Genomic DNA, 23,368 nt, shown 5'->3' with positions numbered 1-23,368 from the left:
ATAGTGAACTGAAAAAGTCAACACCTCTTTCAGGTGTAATTATCACAGTTAGTGCTGTGGAAGTTCAAAACTTCCCAGGTGTACTGAGCAGTGTAACACATAAGCATACTTGGAGACAAGCATCAAAGGCACTTCAGCTACTAGGTTCTAGAGCGTCTGGCTTGATGGGCATGTCCATACATGCAAGCACGTGCACTTGCAGCAGCTCAAATAGAAGTGGTGCAAATTTGAGCTGGGGCTTTTTGCCTCAGCTTACATGCTCGGACATGCACTTTGTTGTGGAGCAAATTGTGCCACGTGGGGCAAAGTAACCCTGCCCGGTTCCTCCCAGACCTGCAGCTAAGGGAAGCTAGAGCCCAGAGCCAGCACCTGTGCTGTCCCCAGCAGTACAAAAACCTGCCCTGTCCTGGCCCCAGCAATACAAAAACCTGCTCTGGCCAGCAACTCAGGGTTACTTGACATGTAGCTTCATTTTAATCATGGAAAAAATCTATATAATAGTGTTATTTCATTTTAATCACAGAAAAAGTTCGCATTACTTTTTTTAATCCAAAAATTGGGGATTTTTAAAAATCAGAGATAACTACGATCTCTAGTTATTAGCAATATTTTTTGCCTGGTATCTGTCACTAATAAGCAGGTTGTACCACATTGCAATTGCTGGTGTCAATGTACTATGCACATCCATGCCCAAATTAGTTGTAATCTAGCTAGTTCAGGTAGCAGACAGTGAATACGCTTGTGTCCCAGTGAACCCTAGGGCACAAGTAGGCTTATGTAGCGTATCATGAAGACCCTGCTGCCAGATTTTCAATGTTATTGGTTACCAAGCTACCTAGAATGCAACAAAAGTCTTTCTTCTCTCCTGTTGCCTAAGAAAAGCTACTGACTCCAAAAAACATGTATGTGTTGATCAGGAATACTATTTCACTTCTTTTAAAGGAGACTCTCAGAACAGACAGCACTACAATAAAAGACAGTGGATTAAACATATTTTTGTTATCATTAAGAGTAACATCCTATAACCTAGGCCACAGAATTTCATCCAGATTTTTCTGTATTTTATCCTATAACTTGTATATGACTAAAGTATATCTTCTAGAAAGACATCCAGTCTTGATTTAAAGACTTCACAAGACAGAAAATGAACTGTTTTGGCAGTTGTTAATCGTCATCACTTTTAAACATGTGTGCTTCATTTTTTACTTGAACCTCCAGATACTAGTTCTTGTCATGTCTTTCTCTGCTAGGTTTAAGAACCCTTTGGTACTTGGTATTTTCTTCTGGTGAGCCTATTTGTACACAGTAATAAAGCTATCTGTTGATTTTCTTTTGATTACCTAAACAAATTAATCTCTTCAGGAGCTAAAAAGGCATTTTGTTCTGTCCTCAAATGATACTTTGTGGTACTCTTCTCTACCCTTTCCACTTTAGAAAGAAGCTGTCCTCGGGAGGCTGGTTACAACAGGGGAATGAGAAGCGGGCTAGAGACTGCTATGGAGACATTCCCCTGCTATCTCCAGCCTCGGGAGAGCAGGGGACAGCAGGGGAATGTCTCTGGGGCTGTCTCCAGTCCCCTGCTCATTCCCCTGTTGTAACCAGCCTCCTGAGGTCCCCTCTCCCCCTCCTCCAGCCCACCAACCCCCTGCTCACCTGGCAAAAGTTGGGTCCAATCATAGAGATGCTCTGGCACTGTGCCAAAGCATCTCTGGAGGACTGTGGAGGACTGCCAGAGTGTCTCTGGAGGACTGAGCCTCTGGTTGCTTCAGCCTGACTTGTTCCCCACCCCCCCGGGGTTTTGTTTCCCCCCTGAATATCCATTTCTCCCTCCCCATGAAGATCTTAGAGAAAGGTACTACAGCCCCAGTCTGTGCTACCTTTGCAACATAGTGCTTCTACCCACATACTGGTGCTGGAGGAAGCCATATTCAGAAGATGGACATACTGTGTCTCCAGAGAAGTAGCCTAACAAGGGGTGGGGGGTAACTGGGGCATGAACTGTGGGTACCAACCCTGGTGAGGGTGTGTAAAAATTGCAGCAGCTTCACCGCTGGACCAGCCACCACCATGCCACAACTAGTGCAGCCAATGACATTGCCCCATGCACCACTACTGCCCAGGGTGCTCAGGTGTCCCATTATGCCTCTGTTTCAGATATCCAGTAGCCCCAGTACCCATATAAAAACTCATGGGCTCCACATTTGGCTTGTGTACATCCTTTGCGATTATTTGGGTTTGGAGAGCTGAAGGAAGTAATTTTAATTAAAAGCAGACTTTTCGTAAAATGGGTACATAATAGGTTTTCAAAAAGTAACATCTAGAGGGTTCTGTGAGTATAAGTATACTTGTATTTTTGTAATCTCTGAATAATATGCTGTAACTGTGACGGTTCAGGAATTATGAGAGCAGCAAGGGCCTCTTTGTTTGATATCTTTTATTAGACCAACTGTATAGCTGGGATAGAGTTAAACAAGCTTTTCGATGCAAGATGTTCTTCTTCAGGTCTAGCTTCAAGTTTGAAAAAGTCTTATATTCAGAAGCTTGAAAATCCAAGTAGGAATCATAAGCTATTTTTTTAAATGGGACTGGGCTTCTAAATTATGCTAGCTTCTTAATGTTATGCACCTACATTTAAATTCCTATGCCTGTTTTGAAAACTCAGATTAGGACTTAGTTTTGCCCTAACTAATCAATTATGTTTTAGAAAGCTAATGTTTTTAACCTAAAAACCATGACTCTTGTGTCCTGAGTCTTAAAAGTTAGTGGTACTATTCACATGTAGAGAAGAGCACACGGTAAGAATCTGCAATATTGAAACCCTAACTTACAAATTTGAGGCAATCACAATTTTTTCTCCAATAGAGTTTTGTTAGGAGGGGATCTATGCTTATTTTATGAGAGACTAATTATCAGTTTGTATAATCCAGTAGTGTAAAGAAAATCTTAATAATTTAAACTGACTAAAATGAAAAACTAAATACTGTACTTTCAAATGGGTTTCACAGAAATATTATGTCTGTGAGGCCCCCTCTACACATGCAGGTATAGGTGCCAAGGGATCTAATGCACATTCCAAATAGCTTTGCCTCTTGCCATGTCAAACATGCATGGCAGGAGGTGTGATTGTGGGACTGTGCATTAGATCCTATCACGCCGTATTGCCAGTACAGGGGTAGCCTGATGTCAAGCTCCCCTTGTACCTACAAGAAGGAAGCTTCCATGATCCAAGCAGCCCCTGGGCTGGGGAATAGTGGTAGCCATGATCTCCAAGGCTTCAGATGCATGAAACCCCTAGATCACAGCTGCCTGGATCTTCAGAGCTCAGTGGTTTTATGTACCTCTGACCTCTGGGTATCAGGGCACCTGCAATTGCTAGGTCCCAAAGGTTTCATGCACCCGTGAGCCCTGGGATCCCCAGGGCCTGGTGGTTTCACATTGGGCATGGTGCACTCCCCAGCCACTGTGGAGATCCTGCTACATGTGCAAATTAAAGCTTGGTAGCAACCAAGTATAATGTTAGTGCACATTTAACTTTATCATTGGCTGGAACTTTTTATTGTGTGATAAGTTAGATGTGAAAAGTATTTATCTTAAAGTGATTGCACTTTTAACCAATTAACTGTGCAATACCCATAACATATAGAACTGTGGTTTTCAACTTGTGATCCTTGAACCCTTGAGGGTCTGAAGACTGTCTAAGGGGTCCACAAAAGATTACTATGATCAATCAAAAGTATATGAATACCCACACTTACAATTCAAAGGAGTCCACACCTCCATTTAAAATTGTTTAGGGGTCCGCAGATGAAAAAAATTTGAAAACTACTGATGTAAAGGGAGCCTAAGAAAATGCTGTAGGATAGTAAAGCTTCAGAACTAACACCTTCATGACATTTCCTTGCTTAAATGCTGCTCTAAAAGCAGCTTTGGGAAATGTTTTAATGTTAAGCCCACCAAACTCATACAAACAACATTTGCAAATGGCCATAAAAAGAAAGTGTTTGGATTTAGTAGACAGGTGTAAAATATATCAGAAGTTTTGTATGCTTTTGTTTAAACTATTTATGGAATTCAGACAGCTGGAAATCTAAAGGTGAAGCTTGGAAACAAGGAACTATTAACAGAAAGCATTTGGGAAAGGAATTTTGACAACTAATATTATGACAATTGCCTCAATATTTATCACAATGCTGCACTTACATTTGCTTCCTTAATATAAATGAGACTTCACACAGGAATTTATAGCTGTATCTTTTAGACCAGGAAAAAATAAACTCACATTTTAAACTTAAACTCAAAGTCTAAATTAAATATTTTAGTTAGGTAGACTTTGGAAAGGAAGATTAAACTCTAGCTAGAGACTTGCCTGTCATTTACATTTTTAGGTTGTTGGCTCCTAAACCCACACTAAAGTATTCTATGCAGAGACATATTTTTTTACATTCAAATCTCCAAAATTAAAGTAGTACTTAAAAAATAGACTCTACGCTTTTTTTTCTGTCTTTGTATCTTAAGTACTTTTATGACATCCCTGCCGATAGCATGTGAGCATCTCTTCCTCTTAATATACCCATTTTCACAACACTTTTTTGATATAGAGAAATATTTCCTGCATTTTACAGATGTGTTACTGTATATGGGCAAACCTCACTGACTAACATGGATCATCACATGGATGCAAGAGATTACATGGGAACATAGGGATCGCTTCATGGGCACACACTTTGTCACTTTCAGAACAGGTGCTTTGGTAAGTCAGTTATTTCATAGTACATGCCACCGCATTTGATATGTTGTTGCCTCTGAATGATTTGAAGTTAAAATCAAAAGTCAATGTGTCGACATAAAAATCATGGATATGTTTTTTCTTCCCCTGTTCTAATGGAATTCATCACACACAAGACTACTGTATGAAAAGAGACTGTGGATAAAAAAAAAATCATATTTTTCAATCTGCTTACACTGGGCAGAGGTACAACTGCCTATACTGCATCTTGTACAGTTCCCTATCCCCCCTCATGCACTACCTAGTCGGGATAGATTTAGACAAGCTTCACTCAGTCATACACACTCCTGCACCACTGCTGCTGCTCTGTTCTCTGCACTGCTGGAGATGAAGATGGAGTCACTAAAAGAAAGGTGCTGGGGAAAGGAGAAGTAGGAGGGGAAGGCACCACATCCTATATCCCTTCTGGTACCCCAACCATGGGCAGTACCTAGACATCATGCCAAGCTTCCCCACTCACTCCCACACTACTACTAATTCAGTAAATTTAACATCGTAGCATACAGTCACTTCAGTTTTGCCTTGGTATAGACAGCCAATTTTCTTTTGTTTGATTATGTTGTTGAGGTCCTCATAACAACACATGGAGAGGAGAAAACAAATTTGAAAAGCAGAATGAATCAATTGCAAGTAGTATAGAAATTGGGAGGTGGATTGGAGCTACTTTTAACTTCATCAAACTGAACTACATTTCATATTTAGTATCGTAGTTACTAAAGTTAATTAAAGTCATTAAAGTTAATTTTTCCTTATCTTATGTCACTGAAATAAATTGTGTGTTGGTCAATATAATGCAAAAAGTCTTAGGATCAAAGTGTTCTACATGAGTATAGTGGTCAGAGGTTTCATAGTTTCTAGGGTCGGAAGGGACCTGAGCAGATCATCGAGTCCGACCCCCTGCCATGGCAGGAAAGAGTACTGGGGTCAAACGACCCCAGCAAGGTGTAGGGCTAGAAATCCTTTTCTGCCTCTGCACTGACGAGAAGGAAGTTCCCCAGCCTGTAGGTATGGTGCCCGCTGTTCCTGCCTAGGTGCAGCACCTTGCACTTGTCAGTGTTGAATCCCATCCTGTTCTCATCCACCCGCCCCTGTAACCTGTCTAGGTCCGATTGCAGTCTATTCCTCCCTTCTAGCATGCCCATGCCCCCTGCACATCTTAGTGTCATCTGCAAATTTGAACAGGTGCTTTTCATTCCCTCGTCCAACTCACTGATGAAGATGTTGAACAGTGCGGGCCTGAGGACCGAGCCCTGGGGGACCCCACTGCCCACATCCCTCTAGGTCGAAAATGACCCATCCACCACCACCCTCTGGGTGTGGCCCCCCAGCCAGTTGGTGACACATCTGACTGTGTGGGTGTCGACACCATAGTCCCCCAGTTTGTTGATGAGAACGGGGTGAGAGACAGTGTTGAAGGCCTTCTGAAAGTCCAGGAAGACGATGTCCACTGCTACCCCTGTGTCTAAGGATTTGGTGACCTGGTCGTAGGAGGCCACCAGGTTGGTCTGACAGGACCTGCCATTAATGAACCCATGTTGGTTGCCCCTAAGCATAATCTCCGCCCCCGGCCCCTTGTGGACATGCGCCAGAATAATTCTGCCAAAAAGCTTTCCCAGGATCGAGGTAAGACTAACTGGCCGAGTTTCCCAGGTCCTCCTTCCTCCCGTTTTTGAAGAATTTCTTCCTTAAAGAATAAGTCAAAATATTACAGTCACTTTTCCAAATCAGATGCCCAAAGTTTCATTTCTATGGATAATTAAATAATTAAAACACTTAGGCTTTGTACAGACATTGAGGTCATTATGTTGAATTTCTTCCTTAAAGAATAAGTCAAAATATTACAGTCACTTTTCCAAATCAGATGCCCAAAGTTTCATTTCTATGGATAATTTAAATAATTAAAACACTTAGGCTTTGTACAGACATTGAGGTCATTATGTTGAGGTTAAATCTATTCAAAATGCCTGCCTGATATCAGGTAAGTCAGGATGGGGGGGGGGACTAGCTATGGGGTTGGGGGTCTAGCAGGCTGGAGGGGGTTGGGGGTCCATTGGAGGATGAGGGAGAGGTGTGACCCATAGTTGGGGTGGGGGGAAGATACAACCTGCAGATGACAGGGTGGGTGGTGGGCACAACCCATGAGATGTAGGGGGAAGGCATGACCCATGGTTGGGATGGGGTCCCCTTCCAATGAACCTACACCCCCATTTCTACCACCCCACCCCCCACTGGGACTTACTCACTCAGCAGCTACAAACACTGATAAAAGTAGCTGTACCCAGAGCAGCTTGTGGAATGGGGGTTGAGACGGCTGTCTGGTGGTGTGGTGGAGCAAGAGCTGGGGGGAGGGTGAGTGGCAAAAAATAGACCAGGGAGCGGGGAGTGAAAAGAGCAATGTGGGACTAGGGCCAGTGGCCGAGTTTTCCCAGCCCTGGGGCTGCATAGGGGAAGTGGACAGAAGTTTCATCCACTGGTTTGACCTCAGTATAATAAGTCTAATACTACTTAGATCCAGGTTTATCTTAAACTGGGTTCTGCAACATTTAGACTGGTTTGCATGTATGGAACTACTGTACAGTTACAGGTTTAGACTGTTTGCTGGTCACTGAGACTGGATATGTAAGTTTAAGGGTATCACCGGGACGAGTTAAGCTTAAATTGGGCTGACATTTTGAACCCGATTTAACCTCCCCAAATGTCTGTACTTAGCATCAGAAAAAGCACTATGTTTAAATTAGTTCTGAGGACATTTTAGAGGCTGGAAGGGCTGACAATACAGGAAGCCATAGCAGCTTATAAACTCGCCTAGACTATGACTCAAAATAGGGAACTTTGCTGCCTGTCTTAGCTTTCCCAATTACACGTACTCATCTGAAAAGAATCCTTCAAACATAGCCTACTATTTTGCTTTTATTAAAAAAAAAAGAGTTAAGGACAAACTGGCAACCTTACCTATAAATGTTCTGCCTGCTATTTAGTGGCTTAACTATTTTTTGTTGACTTATGGAGGTATTTTTGCTTTAATAGTGTCACTACAGTATGAATTCTTCTGAATGACCTAAATCTAATAGAATTTTCTGAGCAGATGTAATTTGAAGAGCATATGGGAAAGCACTTTCTATAGGGTAATATGATACTCTTTGGATGAAAACAGTTGTTTCAGATGAAAATTGCCATTGATCCCTGCATAGTATAGGTCATATTGCAAGCTCCTTACCTTGGAGGAAGCAAGTCCATCTGGAGGATACTAGAAAAGTGTTCTTTAACCCCAGCTCTTCCAGAGAGACTGAAACTAGATCATTAGTCCCTGCCTACTCCTTATGGGAGCTTTCCATTTCACGAGGTGGCCTGCACAGCTGCCTTCCCCCAAACTGCCACTGCCTCCCCATCTTCTGCGTGGTCCCCAGTGCTCACAGCTGCCCAATCCCCGATGCACACTTCTGCCCCATCCCTCTTACCCCACTCAATCCCTATGTGTTCTGCTGCCCCATTTCCTGCATGATCCCTACACATGCTGGATTTGAACAGGGATTGAATAGGGGTGATCTTGCCTCTGGTGGGGGGTTGCATTAGATAGCCACCGATGCTCCCTTCCACCTGTACTTTTCTATGATTTGAAAGTTCTCGGGAAGTGAATGACTGCTCTCGTGCACCTGCTATTAAGGACACCAGTGCGTATATGCAAATCCTGGCAGCTGCCAGATGTAATCAAAATCTGCCTGGAGTCAAAGTTTCTGACATATTGTGTCCCTTCACAAAGCAGAATGTCACAGTGAGAGTGAAAATGTCAGTGGTTAGCAAAGCAGTATTTTAGATGCACATGGCTTATCAGTCCTCTTCTAATAACTAGTATTCCATGCACTAAATCAATGAAATTACAGATCAAGTGAGAACAGTTTAAGCCCACAGAAATTTTTGCATGCATCTGTAAGCAAACATTTTCCACAAATCTGACTTAAGACTTGATCTGAGCTGACATCCTGTAAATCTGTGTTATTTATTTCCACACATACACACGGATTTTTTATATCTTCTTTCAAAGATATTATGAACAAGGGGACCAAATTTGTATGCTTCCTAAAGCCAAGGTCCCTGACTTTAGTGGGGATTCTGAAGTAGTAGACTCTGTTCTCAGTTCCAAATGAAGAACTGTATATTCAGTGCTTTACTTCTTTTAATGCTGTTTCTGAAAACCCATTAAATTATACAATTCAAATAGTTTTGTGATAAGGAACATATAAAAACTGGGAATGACAGAAGGAAAGGGGGAGTTTTTGAGAGGACATTATATTAAAAGACAGACATCCACAAATATTAATTTATTAATCATTTTCTGTTTATTTTCTGCTCAGCTTCTAACTAATTTGCAATTTATGAGACCATCTGCTGCTGCAAAATCATTTTATTAATTTGAACAGGGATAATCTCTAAAATAATTACTTTAGACTCATAGGCTATCACCTGAATTAGAAATTTATCAAAAAACCAAGGACCTGGCCATCAGAAGAAGAGAGTTACTCCTGAGTATCCAAAAATGACCATTTACATAGGAGTATCAAATTAAAAAAACACAAGTTCTCCACCCATTGATAAAACTCAGTAGTGGGGGATCAGGCGGTTATCTGGAGGGTTCTGATGACTCTTGGATAATGAGACTAATGCTGATAGGGAGCTGGCTTGCAGGTTTCGTAAAGTCCATCTAGGATAGAATAAGTGTCCCACTTTGGCAGAATTAGCAGGCAAGCAGAATTTGGAGCTACTAGCTCTTAGGAGATTTAGGGAGTAGCCTGATGAAGGGTGAAGACTCTTCTCTTTTGGTTTTCTATCTCAAAACCAAGTCTGGTGTGCATATATAAATATTTTTTTCTACATAATAAATCTTTTTGTTGTTTGGGGAACTATAATTTATTTCATTACCCAGTGGGGTGACCACCTGGGGCTGGCAGAGATCCCTTCGTTGCAGCTACAAGGTCTGATATAGTCAGTGAAGCTGAGGATTTCCAGGTTAAGGAGTTAGCTAAGGGCAACCTCAGTCTGTTCTTTGAGGCAAGTGGCAGTGCAGTGGAAAGAAACTCAGGGCTCTGAGAACCCTGCATGGACGGGTTTATGACAGTGGGTTTTGGGTATGTATAAATTATGGTCTACTAAACTCATCTTTCTTTTGACCTAGGAAAGGATTTGAAATCCAACGTATGCCATCCATATAATTAATTTGCTATTTATTCCTTAATTCATTTGGTCAGATAACAGAAATATAAGGGAAATGAGCAAATCTGTGTATTCCAATCTGAATATTGGTAGCGTCCTAGAATTTTCAAATGTCTGCTTGACACCTCCTAGCTTTGAACACTGAGAAGCTCATTTCCAAGAATAGTCATGGGAAGTGAATACTAAAGGGATCAAAGAGTATTTGTTTAAAAATCTGACTTGTTGTTTGAAGAAACATTGTTATAAATCAGTGTCCGTTGAAAAAAATTTTCCTCTTCACCTTTTAAACAATTTGCTTTCCTTGTGTTATGAGTGAAATCCTGACCCTCACGAATTCACTTACAAAGTTTTCATTGAATTCAGTACCTCCAGGATTTCATCCTATAAGGAATTCTATAATTCCCTCTTATCTTTAGTTCTTAAAACATGTCAGATGAAGCAGATATTTTTTCCACCCTTGTTGTTTCCTTAAAGTTTGGTTGATGCATTGTGTTTTTGTTCATGATGCCCTGTCAGATATATTAAACAGAGACAAGTTTGTACCTGCTTACTTTAAGGAATTTCCTTTCGCAAATGTCTCTCACAAATATACCTCTCAGCATTTTTGTGGGTAGTGGAAGGAAGGCAGGCAGGCAGGCCTTCCAAAAGAGTTTCCTGGAAATCAGTTATAAGCAAATCTAATACTTTTACAGATATTAGCTGACACAGGAGTTCCAGAAAATAAAGAAGGTAAAGTAAAGTTCCCTTTTTGAAACATGTACATTGAGCTACCTAACTCAGCTATAAAAATTATTACATAATTTGTATTATTTCTTTATGATAGCATATACTAGGTGCATGTACAATTGGTCTTAATTCAATACAACAAAGTCTGGCCCAGTTTGCACCAGAGTTTATTGTTCCCGGGTGCAGCATTTCACATGTACCCAGGACTGCAGCACATTGAGCCGGGTGGTATAGCCCTGGCTGGCAGTGGGTCTGCGGGGCCAGCCTGCCAGCCTGGAGTTTTCCACCCCATCAATCAACATGCTTCAGAGGCCTAGGCTTGGGGCACAGGGGTGCTAGAGTCTGGGGGCTAACTGGAAGGCAACCCCCACACTGTAGCAACCTCATGCCCCAGCCAACCCCATCACCATCTACGCATATGTTGTTCTGTACATAACTACTTTGCTATTGGGTAGTACTTGTCAAGCAGCTCTATCCTACAGTAGAGTTAACTGGTTTACTGCAGCCTAATAGCACTGCATGACTAGACGGTGACACATTACTGTGGAGCTAATTAGTCAGCTCTACAGTATATCATCTCATGTAAATGAACCCCTTGTATATCTTAAATAATTACATCACATCTTTCACAATGTCATTTCAAGCTTTTTTCCAAACCAGGGGTACTAAGGTCATTTTGAAAGTGGAGGAGTTAATTTCCATTGACTTCCAGAGGCTTTCCATTAGGCAACTTGGTGCTGTAATGACAGACCTCTTTTAATCAGTCTATTCCTGCAAGACACTGAGTATCTCATGCAAGGTGTTCAGATTCCACAGTTTCTTGAACCTGTAAGATAGGTAATTTGAGAAGTCATTTGAAGCTTTAGGTAATTTGAGCAGCATCTTAAATACATAATTAAGAGTGATATCTGACCCATGAAAGTCAATATGAATTTTGCTATTGATTTTCAATAAGGCTAGGACTGCACACAGGAGCCTAAAGGGATCGGGGCTGCATGGTACAAAGTGACACAAATTTTCATTCCTAGTCCCCTCAGTCTTTCCAATCATATACCTCAGAGTGGTTGCCTCTGTGCTCCAATATACAATCATAGATATTCTGGGTGTTAGAAAAACTATTTGAATTGAATTGTAAGTATTTGAATTGAGAAGTATAGATGCTATATACCATTTTGTCATGGTGTAGAGCATCTGTACATTTTTAAATGCATAGGCTGTTTTTCCCAAAGGGGAAAAATATCTATTCTACATCTACTGGTGCTCAAAGGTATAATAGGAAAAAAACACATACCATTTGATATTTTTTTCTCAATGGCCCCCTTCGCCACCACAATGTTCTTTATATTTATGCATGAATTGACATTTAAAACTGTAAAGTCATTCCTTTTGAATCCCAACTCTCTTGTCCGCATACACAAAACTAATATTCTTAGCTGTAGCTGCAGGATAATTCCCATTTGATGTTTCATTAATTTTAGGAGATATAGCAGGCATTCAGTACCCTGAAACTAGAGGTGTTCCTGTAAAGAAAACTATTTTGAAGAAAAAACATGGGATGGACAGATAAACTGTTTGTTTCTCAGTGGTTGATGAATCAGAAAAGTCTGTGTGTGATGCATCTGAACAACTGGACCCAGATCTATGACTAAGTTTCCAAGGTGCCTCCATAGAACATATACATAACAACATTGGTTTTACTAAGAGAGGATAATTTACACAAGGAGCAGAAGTATTGCTCAGTGACACAAAGTACAAGTAAAATAGGGGGAAACAAGGGTGGACCCCTAGCAGATCCTAACCAAGCAGGAAAGTAGAGAAGAGAGACAGTTTTTAAAGGAAACCAGTTGAGCATCAAGAAAAGGAGGAGGGAATCCAAGCGAGGACAGTGCTATGAAATCCCAGTGAGGTCAATAAAGAAGAAAGGGAGGATGATGCATAATGTTTAAGATGGCAAGAAGGTCAAACAGGCTGATGGTTAAGTACAATTGCAGTGTTGGTTAAAGTCTTGGCATAATCATTGAGTACTTCTGTTATTCCATCTCTACTTGCAGTATTATTAGAAACCTTCATTTTGTGAAGTAAAATATTGCCCATATGAAAGTATATACTAGAAAGGACTTGCAAGCCCTAGTCATCGATGCTACTTATAGGCACTAAACTATATATAGATATTTTAATTATTCCAGCAGTGAAATGCTTAAGGGAAAATCCTACGTTCCAGTCTGCCTGCTTTGCGTTATTTTAATTCAGGTGGACAACTGACATAAGCACCCACTGAAGATCTGAATGTGCCTCAGAGTCAGCATCTACAATCCTAATGCCCTCCAAAGCATAAGGAGTCTGTAGATGCTTTGAACTGTGGCCAGGTCAGTTCTATAATCTGGGAATCTCTGGCTTTGGGATGGCTTGTTGAGGACTGTTGCATCCAAGCACAAGAGTGAGAGGACCCTTGAGGTTGCTTTAACTTATTCCAGAGACTACTGTGATGTCCAACCACTCTCACAGTTTAGATGGAGAAAATGCATCATTCAGATCACATTTGTGTCACCCTTCCTACAGTTATGTTGAGTTGAGATTCTAGCCTTTATTTAGAAAAACAAAATATTGTTATTGATTTTGAAGTCTGGTGCAGTTTCGCTGGTAATAAATGTTCACTGTCAAAAGTTTTAGTTCCTGGCTATTAAGCCAGTGCAAAGCAGTAAGTATTCACTTAGGATTCAGATTCAGCCAATTCAGAGAGACATTGATTTGATTTGCTGATTTGAATCACTGTCCCAATTCGATTCATCTGATTTGGATTCGGAAATTGGGCACCAGTTAGGAGATTTGGCCATAGACTATAATGGGGAATCACTAAAATACCTATAATTTGGTAATTTTGTTGCAGATTTGGATGAAAACAGCAGGCAGGGATGGTAGTCACTTCTGAGGGCATGAAGTCTGCCATGTTTCAAAGAGATAGGTGCAGGGGTTTCTGTGAAAGTGCACTTCAAACTGTTGAAAGCAAAACTCGTATAAAAAAAAACTGCAAGCCTTCTGAATGTCTGAATCTCTCTGAATCTATTTGGAGGCGTCTGATTCAATTCAGACTTTTAATGGGTCTCCCAATTTGATTTGGATTTGGAGATTCGGCTGCCAAATTGGGCTGCATCTTCTTCGAATTCAGTCAGCTACCAAGGATTTAGACAGCCCTACTGGCTATGTATATTGAATTGGAACTCCTGTATTAAATTTACTAGTTATTTTAATTATATTTATACTTTTAGGGCAAGAGTTATATAAGCACCTCCTCATAAGCTTGATACAGCTTTACCCTATGGTTGTAACAGAAACAAAATTGCTCCCAGTTTGGTAAATGAGTAGTATGAAGTCCCCGTGGAATTGCCTCCATCTTGTTTGTTGTCTTTTCCTACCTTGAGACCTGGGAAGATACCCTGGGTGTTCTGTAAAGTGGAAGGGCATCTGCTATCAGAAATGTGTGCATATATATTCTCTTACAGTTTTTCAGGATATCCTGTTTCTATTTGTCTGTAAACGGATATCAGACCAGGAAGAGCCTCCTTCTGGTGACTGCCCTGGATAGCAGCAACAAAAAACCCTGAAATATGTTGAGATAAGTAAAGCCTTCTGAAGACAGAGAACACTCATATTCAAATAAAGAAAGTAGCTTTATTAATTCAGCTGTCTGGTGTCTCTCCTAGTTTCAGTGTCTACAATAAATAAAAACCTAGGGGAACTACAGGATTGGATGCAAAATATATATATTTTTTATTTTTAATTATGTTTATAATAGTCAGGCCTAAACAGGCATGGGACCCTATTATGTTAGATGTTGGACACATACAAAGTAGCAAGCAGTTTGTGGCCCATGGGTGTTAAAATTCTTAATAGACAAGACAGACCAAGGAGAGAGTAGTGCTATAACACATGACCAACAGGAAACATGAAAATAGCTCCATACATATGTCTTGTTCTGTTTTATTGGGGATGAGGAGGGAGGAATATTAGATAAATAGCTAAATGGAAAAAAAGAAAAGCAGAATGTAAGTGGGGAGGGGAATGGGACCAAGTTAGGCAGGGGCAAGGGAGAATAAGGTATTAGGAGCAAGAGTGAAGTGAAGCTGAGATGAAGATATTTTGAAGAGTGAGGGGAGAGAGTTGCCACAAACAGCCAGTCACCACAGGGAATCCAGTCAGAACATGCTGGAAGCTCTAAATGACTGAAAATCCCTGCTTTGGTCACTTCTGAAATGTCTCCTACAAGCTGAAGTTTCTGGCTGTCTCCTCTCAGCAGTTTTTTCCCCAAGGACACATAACTGGTGTAGGGAGCATCACCTGTATCCTAGCTTCACCAGATATGAATATAGGTGGCTGCATTGGTGATGTGTAGTGGGTGTACACGGGAGCGTGTGCACCCCCTGAGATTGGCGGTGTACCCCCTGTGAAAAGCACTGCCGATGCTGCCGGCGGCACCTGCAGCATCTGCGGGTGGTCCCCAATCACCGCTGGCTGCTGCTGCTGCTGCTGGTGGCATCTGTGGGTGGTCGCCAACTGCTGGTCACTGGTGCTCATCACCCCCCACCCCGCCTCCCACTGCCACTGCCACAACTGCCTGCAGGAGCTCCCCGCTCACCACCACCACGTCACCAACACCACCTCCGCTGCCTGCGGGTGGTTGCCATGCCCTGCCCCCCAGCCTCCGAGGGCACGTGGCATTCATGAGTAGCTGAATGGTGAAAGTAGAGTTCCTCTCCTGTATAGTTCTTGAACCAAGAAGGTTCTGGGAAAGGAAGGACCACAGTTGGCCTCATTTTGTCTCTTCCCTTCCCATTGCATCAATCCCTGCTTTTGATTGCTGCTTCAGCTGCTCGTGCCAGATGGTAGAAATGGAGTTCATTTTTCCCCCTCTCTTTTATGCTCTCATGCACCGAGTTATCTTGTTTATCATAGCCCTCCATTAATTCATTCTCTGGTATCCACACACAAATGTATAAATATCAAACTGTACCTCTGTTGGTTAAGCTGGTTTGCAAAAACTGTGATGTGACGGCACTTTACAGTAGTATTAGGCACAGTAGCATCACAAAAAAGGCATTTGCCAGTGCTAGTGTGCAGTAACTGGGGTTACTGCACATTTATTTAGTACTTGTATAAAGCTGTACTTGCTTATACAAATACTAAATGAATACTCAGTAACCACTGACTGTGCAGTAGTGGCTCGTGTAGACATTGCCGCTCAGTATGAGTGAAGGTTCTGAGTTTTGTATAACAAATGCATCCATACACTATTCAGAGTTATTAAGACAGGCTTATAAAAATATCTGTGTCGTTTCCCCCCCACCCCAGCATCCTTAGTTCTTGTACTCAAGACTATGATTAGATATATGAAATAATTCTAGTAGATAGATCAGCTGCCAAGGATTCATTCGTTTTATGTGGGGAAATTATTGTTTTATCATCAACATTCAGAGTGTTCTAGAGGAGCTTGAAAGAGAAAAGAGCCACTGGAAATATCTTACTCATTTGATGCCCTATATGGGAAATAAAAATATTGCACATTAGAGTTTTAGTTTGTTACATGTCAGGGGTAGCCACAATATACAGGAAAACTCAGCCCCAGAAAGTTGTTAAGGCTGTTTTTGAATGTAGAAAATCTGATGATAGTAAGATTTCTGGGGGCAGGGGGTCAGCGGTTTACTACATAACTTCCTGATATATAGTAGGACTATTTAGAGGAAGAGATCAGAACAGCATAGGAGATAAAATAATGAGTTTTAGTTTATCATTTGGAATGGGGATTTATTTTTGTATGGAAAAGAGAACAGAGCTATTTTTCTGTAACTTCCATAACTAGCAGTGATGTATCAAGGGGATAGTATGCCGGTTAAGATTTTATTTCCAGTAAACTATATCCCATTTCCACTTAATGGCGTATTTTTGACTAAATTAAGTTGGAGAGAAAAAGAAAGCTTGTTCTGTTTGCCAGATAGAGGCAGGTAATGTTTCCTCAGAGCTCATCTTTCTGCCATAATTTTTACTAATAACGCAATGCTAATTATGACTGCTGTTTCCACAAAGATAGGGAAAGGGGACTTCTGACACACAGAATACCTTATTATTGGCACTGAAGATTTTAGACAGAGAGAATTTCATACTACCAGTTTGCAGCATGGTTTCAGAAGTCCTGTTTTCCAAACTGGAATATTTGTTCAGTCACACTAGTCATTCCAAATGTATACTTGGTTTTATTTTAGTTCATTCAATTAAAAAAGGTCTGTGGCCAAAAAAATCAAGCCTACCTATTTTTGTATCTCATAGAATCAAGTTTTAATATAACAGAAATAATGAAATACAACAAAAGGGATGAACTAGTACACAATCATAGAATCATAGAAAATTAGGGCAGGACAGTTCCTCATCGACTGTCAAAAAGCCTGAGGCCCAATCCATTCAATCTTTGCGGGTTAGTCTAAGCTACGTAGTTTGGACTGATAAGTGAACAGGCATCCATTTTTACTCTGGAAATACATCCCCATACCTGTAGTGGTCCAGGCCAGAAGCTGGGGGGGGCACTAGAGAATGTCTTCTTGCTCAGCTGGAGCAGACAGCTTGGAGCAAGGCTAGCCTGCCCACCCTTGGGGGGGAAGGGGGGGTGTTTGTGAGGGAGGTGCAAAAAATCCTTGGATTCTGGGGGACTGTAAGTTAACTTGAATCTGGAAGGGACCTGGAACAGAAGTTAAATAAATTGATTTAACCTAAATCACTTATGTCTGATACTATATCCAGATCCATCCAGGTTTATCTTAAACTGGTTTGGGCCATTTTGAAAGCAATTTATGTGCACTAACTTCTGTTGTGTTACAGATTTGAACTGGTTTCTGATCACTTATACCAATTTATATGTAATTTGTGTCCGTATCCACAAAGTCAACTAGTCCAAACGCTTTCCCAAGCCAGGAATGTTCCTGTCTAAACCATCCCAGTCAAGTATTTGTCTAACCTGCTCTTAAAAAACAAGGATAGAGATTTCCCACACTCTCTGGATGGGGAATCCAGTGTTTAACCACCCCAATAGTGAGAAAGGTCTTTTTAATATCCAACCTAATTTTTTCTTGATGTAATTTAGGACTATGGTTCCTTGCCCTGTTCCCTGTAGCAAAGAGGATAGTCTCATTTTAATCACCCTTCAGGTATTTGAAGGCTTTTTTCAAATCCCACCTCAGCCTTCTTTTCTTAAAACTAAATAATCCCAGTTTTTTCAAACTCTCTTTGTAAGTAGTACTTCCCAGACCTCTAATCATTTTTGTTCCTCTCTGCTTGGCTCTTTCCAGTTTGTCCACATCTTTCTTGAAATGTGGTCCCCAAAACTGGACATAGTGCTCTAGAGCAGAACTTACCAGTGCCAGGTAGGGGATATGAATCACTTTCCTTTATTTGAGAGAGATACTTAGCCATGTTAGTGTAATGTCAGATAGCAGGCAGGACAGAGTGGCACCTTGTAGACTAATTCAGGTAGGCTGGTATAGCAGTTACAAGGCATTGCATTTGTCCATTTTTCATTCAGTTAATTTCAGACCATTTGCCTAGTTTATCAAAGCCATTCTGTATCCTAACCCTGCCTTTCAGAGAGTCTACAACTCCAGTCAACTTGGTGTCATCTGCAGATTTACTGTATGTTACTCATTCCTATCCTCCAAATCATTAATGAAGATAATAAAGAATACCAGACTACAACAGGCCCCTTTAGAGCACCAATCAAAGCCAGATCCTTTCCTTAAGCCCAAAGGGATGTAATCCTAATGTGGATCAAAGGGGGCAAGAGGGCACAAAAGCCCCCATGGCTCACCAAAAGCATACGGGACTGTCTCCTAGCTAAAAAGATGGTGTACACCCAATGGAAGGGAGGGGCCATCACCAGGGAGGACTATACTGCAGTTGCTCGGGGCTGTAGGGGGGCGGTCAGGAAGGCCAAGGCATGGCTTTACGAGCACTCATGGTGCTCTGGTGAGGTGCCAGAGGACTGGAAAAGGGCCCCTGTGGTCCCCATTTTCAGAAAAGGAAGGAAGGAGGACCCAGGAAACTATAGGCCAGTCAGTCTTGCCTTGGTCCTGGGTAAGCTTTTTGAGAGAGTTATCCTGTCGCATGTCCATGAGGGGCCAGCAGGGGATATTATGCTTAGGGACAACCAACATGGGTTCATTAGAGGCAGGTCCTGTCAGACCAACCTGGTGGCTTTCTATGACCAGGTCACAAAATCCTTAGATGGAGGGGTAGCAGTGGACATAGTCTTCCTGGACTTTAGGAAGGCCTTTGACACTGCCTCTCACCCCATTCTCATTAAGAAATTAGGGGACTGTGGTGTCGACACCTACAGAGTCAAATGGGTCACTAGTTGGCTGGAGGGCCGCACCCAGACAGTGGTGGTGGATGGGTCATTTTCGACCTGGAGGGATGTGGGCAGTGGGGTTCTGCAGGGCCACACTGTTCAACATCTTCATCAGCGACTTGGACAGAGGTGTAAAAAGCACCCTGGTCAAATTCATAGACAGCACTAAGATGTGGGGAGAAGTGGACATGCTAGAAGGGTGAAATAGTCTGCCATTGGACCTGGACAGGTTACAGGGGTGGGCGGATGAGAACAGAATGGGTTTCAACACTGACAAGTGCAAAGTGATGCACCTGGAGGGGGGATGAACCAGCAGCATACCTACAGGCTAGGGAACTCCCTTGTCATCAGTGCAGAGGCAGAAAAGGATCTTGGTATCATTATTGATGCCAAAATGAACATAGGCTGACAGTGTGAGGAAGCGGTTAGGAAGGCCAACCGTACCTTATCATGCATCCACAGATGTATCTCAAGCAGGTCCAAGGAGGTGATCCTCCCCCTCTATGTGACATTGGTCAGGCCACAGTTGGAGTACTGCATCCAGTTCTGGGTGCCGTACTTCAGGAGGGATGTGGACAACATGGAGAGGGTCCAGAGGAGTGCCACTCGCATGATCAGGAGTAAGCAGGGCAGGCCCTACGAAGAGAGGCTAAGGGACCTGAACCTGTTCAGCCTCCACAAGAAAAGGCTGAGGGCCATTTACAAACTAGTCAGGGGGGACCAGCAGACACTGGGGGAGTCCCTGTTCCCCTGAGCACTACCAGGAGTGACAAGAAATAACAGTCACAAGCTGGCAGAAGGTAGATTAAGGCTAGATATCAGGAGGCGCTACTTCACTGTCAGATCGGCTAGGATCTGGAACCAACTTCCAAGGAAAGTGGTGCTGGCTTCTATTTTGGGGGTCTCTAAGAGGAGGCTGGATGAACACCTCACCAGGGTCGTTTGACCCCAGTACTCTTTCCTGGCATGGCAGGGGGTCGGACTTGATTATCTGCTCAGGTCCCTTCCAACCCTACCAACTATGAAACTGGGGCTGGCAAGGCGCCCAGCCTGTCCAGCCATGTAGGAGATGCACGTAAGAGAGCACAGCCCAGACCTAACCCAGTCCTGTGGGGGGAGAGGAGGCATGGCCTGGCCCTGATTGAGCCACAGGGTGAGGGGTCATAGCTTGGGCTCACAGGGAAGGGACTGTGGCCCAACACCTTCCCACCAAGCAGGATTTGGGAATTTGGCAGCGGAGGATGGTAATAATATTAATGGCCACTGCCTCCCCTAACCCCCACAAACCTTGAGAGCCCCATGGATGAGATACCATGGGTCTGCAGGCCACATTTGGCCCAGAGACTTGAGGTTGAGCACCCCTGAACTAAACTATTCGGTCTTTAAGCAGCAGGATGTGTGACAGCTAAAATATGGTGGAGACTAGGTGAGCAGACATAAAGAAAAAAGGTAAAGAGATCAGAGGTATGTCAGACATAGAAAACTGAAGAAAGAAAATAAAAAAAGAGGAAGGACTTTGAGAGAAGTTAGTATTTGAACATTAAGTTGCCAGGTTTTGAAGTGACGTGATCATGGAGGATGAGGAGAGCCCATGTGCATGAGACTGGCTGAAGAGATCAACAGTACCAACAGCAGGACTAGGTGAAAGAAGTGAAGGTAGGTACCATATTCCTTTCACTCAGTATCTCATTCTCCTTTGTTTTCTATTTTCATCACACATGCTAACTCTACCATTCCATGGCTACCAAGTATTCCTGTGTGTAGTAACTGTCCGTCCCAGGGGTGGTCACTGTGGTAGGGGTACCTTTGGTGCCAGCCATTTTAAGAGGCTTGAACAGTTTGAGGAGCAGCTGGCAGGTGTGTTGCAGCCTCACAAGACAGTCACATGACCCTGGGAGGGCTCCTGGTTTGGAGGATGGGGCTGAGCTGCCTCAATATAAACCCAGGCCCTCAGGGCTGAGCTGATGGTTACATCTAGGGAGCCAGTGAGACAACATTGCCCATCTGGAGCAGCTGCTCCCAGAACACCTGACAGCTCAGGGTAGGAACTATGGGGAAAGTGTCAAGATAGTAGAAGAGGGGTTGCATAGACCACCTATAATTCAAAATCTTCTTGGATTTCTTGCTGGAATTACATATTTCATTGCACTCCATTACTAACAATATTTAAACCTTTTTTGTTAATTTTCCACAGAACAGGTATCATTCCCCTTGTGTGGTATCAGACACTTGAGATTTCATTGCCAACAAGTGCAAGGAAATGGAGGTATGGACTCTAGGCTGTCACTTTGAGGAAGCATTCTAGTCAGTTCTATCTCTCTGTGTTATTCTTTAAATAGAAGAAAGAAAAAAGATTGATAATGTGGTGACTATAGTGATTGGATGTGATCTGTGTGATTTGTTCTAGTGAACTGGGTGGTGAACAGGGGAGCAATATACGCTATCAATGTTATTTATTTATTTTTTGGATCAATCATATAGACTCAGACTATGTTTCACAAATGTAAGAAAAGTAGAAATCCTTGACTATTTGCTGCTTTTGACAAGAATTGAAACATTAGGATTGAAGTTGAGTCACTTTTATTCATGAAGAAAAAGAAGCTAATGACACTTTGAGCCTTTTTAACAGCAACATGGTGACTGAACCTAATCTGGTTCCTACTATAAAATTGGTATGATTTGTGGAGGTAACTATCAGAAAATAGCACTCTTTCTCACAAATATGAGTGTGTAAGTGCTGTAAACAAATTTTCCAAGCTCTTCCAGTGCTTATCACTTGAATGCAGGAGTGAATCTGGGTAATTAATAAATTAAAACAATTCTCACTCCTTACCAAACCAATGAGTAAACTCTCTTGCAGTATTTCCTGTACTTTATGTTTCTGACCACAAGAGCAGCTTTCCTAATAGAAACCGAGAATTTCCATTTTTGCTCAGGACTGGAAAACATGCAGGGATCATCAGCAACTGGCAGATGATAGTAAAGGCACTTACAGCAACATTTTTAAACTAAAGAAGTTACTCACACACACATATGACAACATGTGGAGCAGGGTCAAACTTTCATTCACATAGAGGTATATGGCAGGAATCCTGGATTTTCAGGGCACTTAAATGGTAGCATGTCCACTGTTTTACCCCCTTTATTAGGTACCTTGCATCCCACAATGTGCATAGTCTTTTTTTGCCAATGAATAAGAATGTGGAAGGCAGGAGCCAGAGCCTCAATCAAGCAGTACCCGCATTCTCAAGAGCTCAGATTTGGCAATTACATGTTACCCTATTATGTAAGCTGAACTGACCTCATGGTGTTTTCCATTCTCTGCCTTTTCCCAACTGCCCACCTACATAAGGGTTTTGAGAAAACTGTGCTGCTAATATTGTCTCCTTTCACAGTAGCCTTTGTTTCTCGAATCTAACAGGCTTTGAGGACATTGTCTCCATGCCCATTACTTTTCAGAACAACAATTAAGAGTAGATCTTCAAGGCTAAGATGTAATAATATAATAGATAAAAAGAGACATTTACAAATATACTACATCAGCATGGTACTACCCTCATGAACCAGCTGCAATAACTTCACTCATGCAGGGGAAAAATGTAAAAACCTTTCCTCTTCTACAGATACCGTGGCTTTCCACAGTGAGAGAGAAGCCCCCATGGCTGCCCTGCCTGGCCTCATCCCCCTTCGGCCCCAGTCTCCTGGCACTTTAAAAAAAAAAAGCAAAAAAAAAGCCCCACACTCACCAGATCCAGCAGTGGTAATCAGGGCCTCTGGGGGCTTGTGGCAGAGCTACCCCATGCAGCATGGGCCAGTGAGGAGCAGCAGGGATGCCCCCCTGCTTGTCACCTGTGCAGTAGCTGTCACATTGCATAGGTGCAGCATGGCTCTTCAGGGTTCTGTGTGCTGTCTGGATGCTAGGGCGGCTCCAGCAGTGAGCCGGAGCCTGGCACCATTGAGCCCCAGTGGCCCCAGCTCCCAGACAGTGTGCAGGACCCTGCTGAGACATGCTACACCTGTGCCATGGGGCTGCCTCTGCACAGGTGCCAGACTGGGGGGGCAATCCCTGCTGCCCCCCACTGCATGGGTGGGGGAGGGGGGAATCCATCACAAGACCTGAGGGACTCTGATCACCGCTGCTGTAGCCAGTGAGTGCGGGGCTTTTTTTTTCCCCAAGTGCTGGGAAGCTGGGGCTGGGTGGGGGAGGGCAAGGCAGCCAGGGAGGCTTCTCTCACAGTTCCCTCCACCCAGGGAGAGGCAGG

The 23,368-nt window shown here is 42.6% G+C and overlaps 1 long non-coding RNA gene across 1 annotated transcript; it reads left to right on the top strand.

Moving 5' to 3' along the window:
* The first annotated feature begins 229 nt into the window (after positions 1 to 229).
* Positions 230 to 22,885, top strand: LOC109316085. The gene is made up of 3 exons (XR_002102674.1): positions 230 to 462; positions 22,156 to 22,159; positions 22,875 to 22,885. It is a non-coding gene; the product is annotated as an uncharacterized LOC109316085 (long non-coding RNA).
* The last annotated feature ends 483 nt before the right edge of the window (positions 22,886 to 23,368 follow it).

The sequence above is a fragment of the Crocodylus porosus genome, unplaced genomic scaffold, assembly GCF_001723895.1.
Source record: "Crocodylus porosus isolate Cpor-Errol unplaced genomic scaffold, CroPor_comp1, whole genome shotgun sequence".
Classification (NCBI taxonomy): domain Eukaryota; kingdom Metazoa; phylum Chordata; order Crocodylia; family Crocodylidae; genus Crocodylus; species Crocodylus porosus.
Note: the sequence above shows the minus strand (reverse complement) of the source record. Positions and strands in the feature narration are given on the sequence as shown.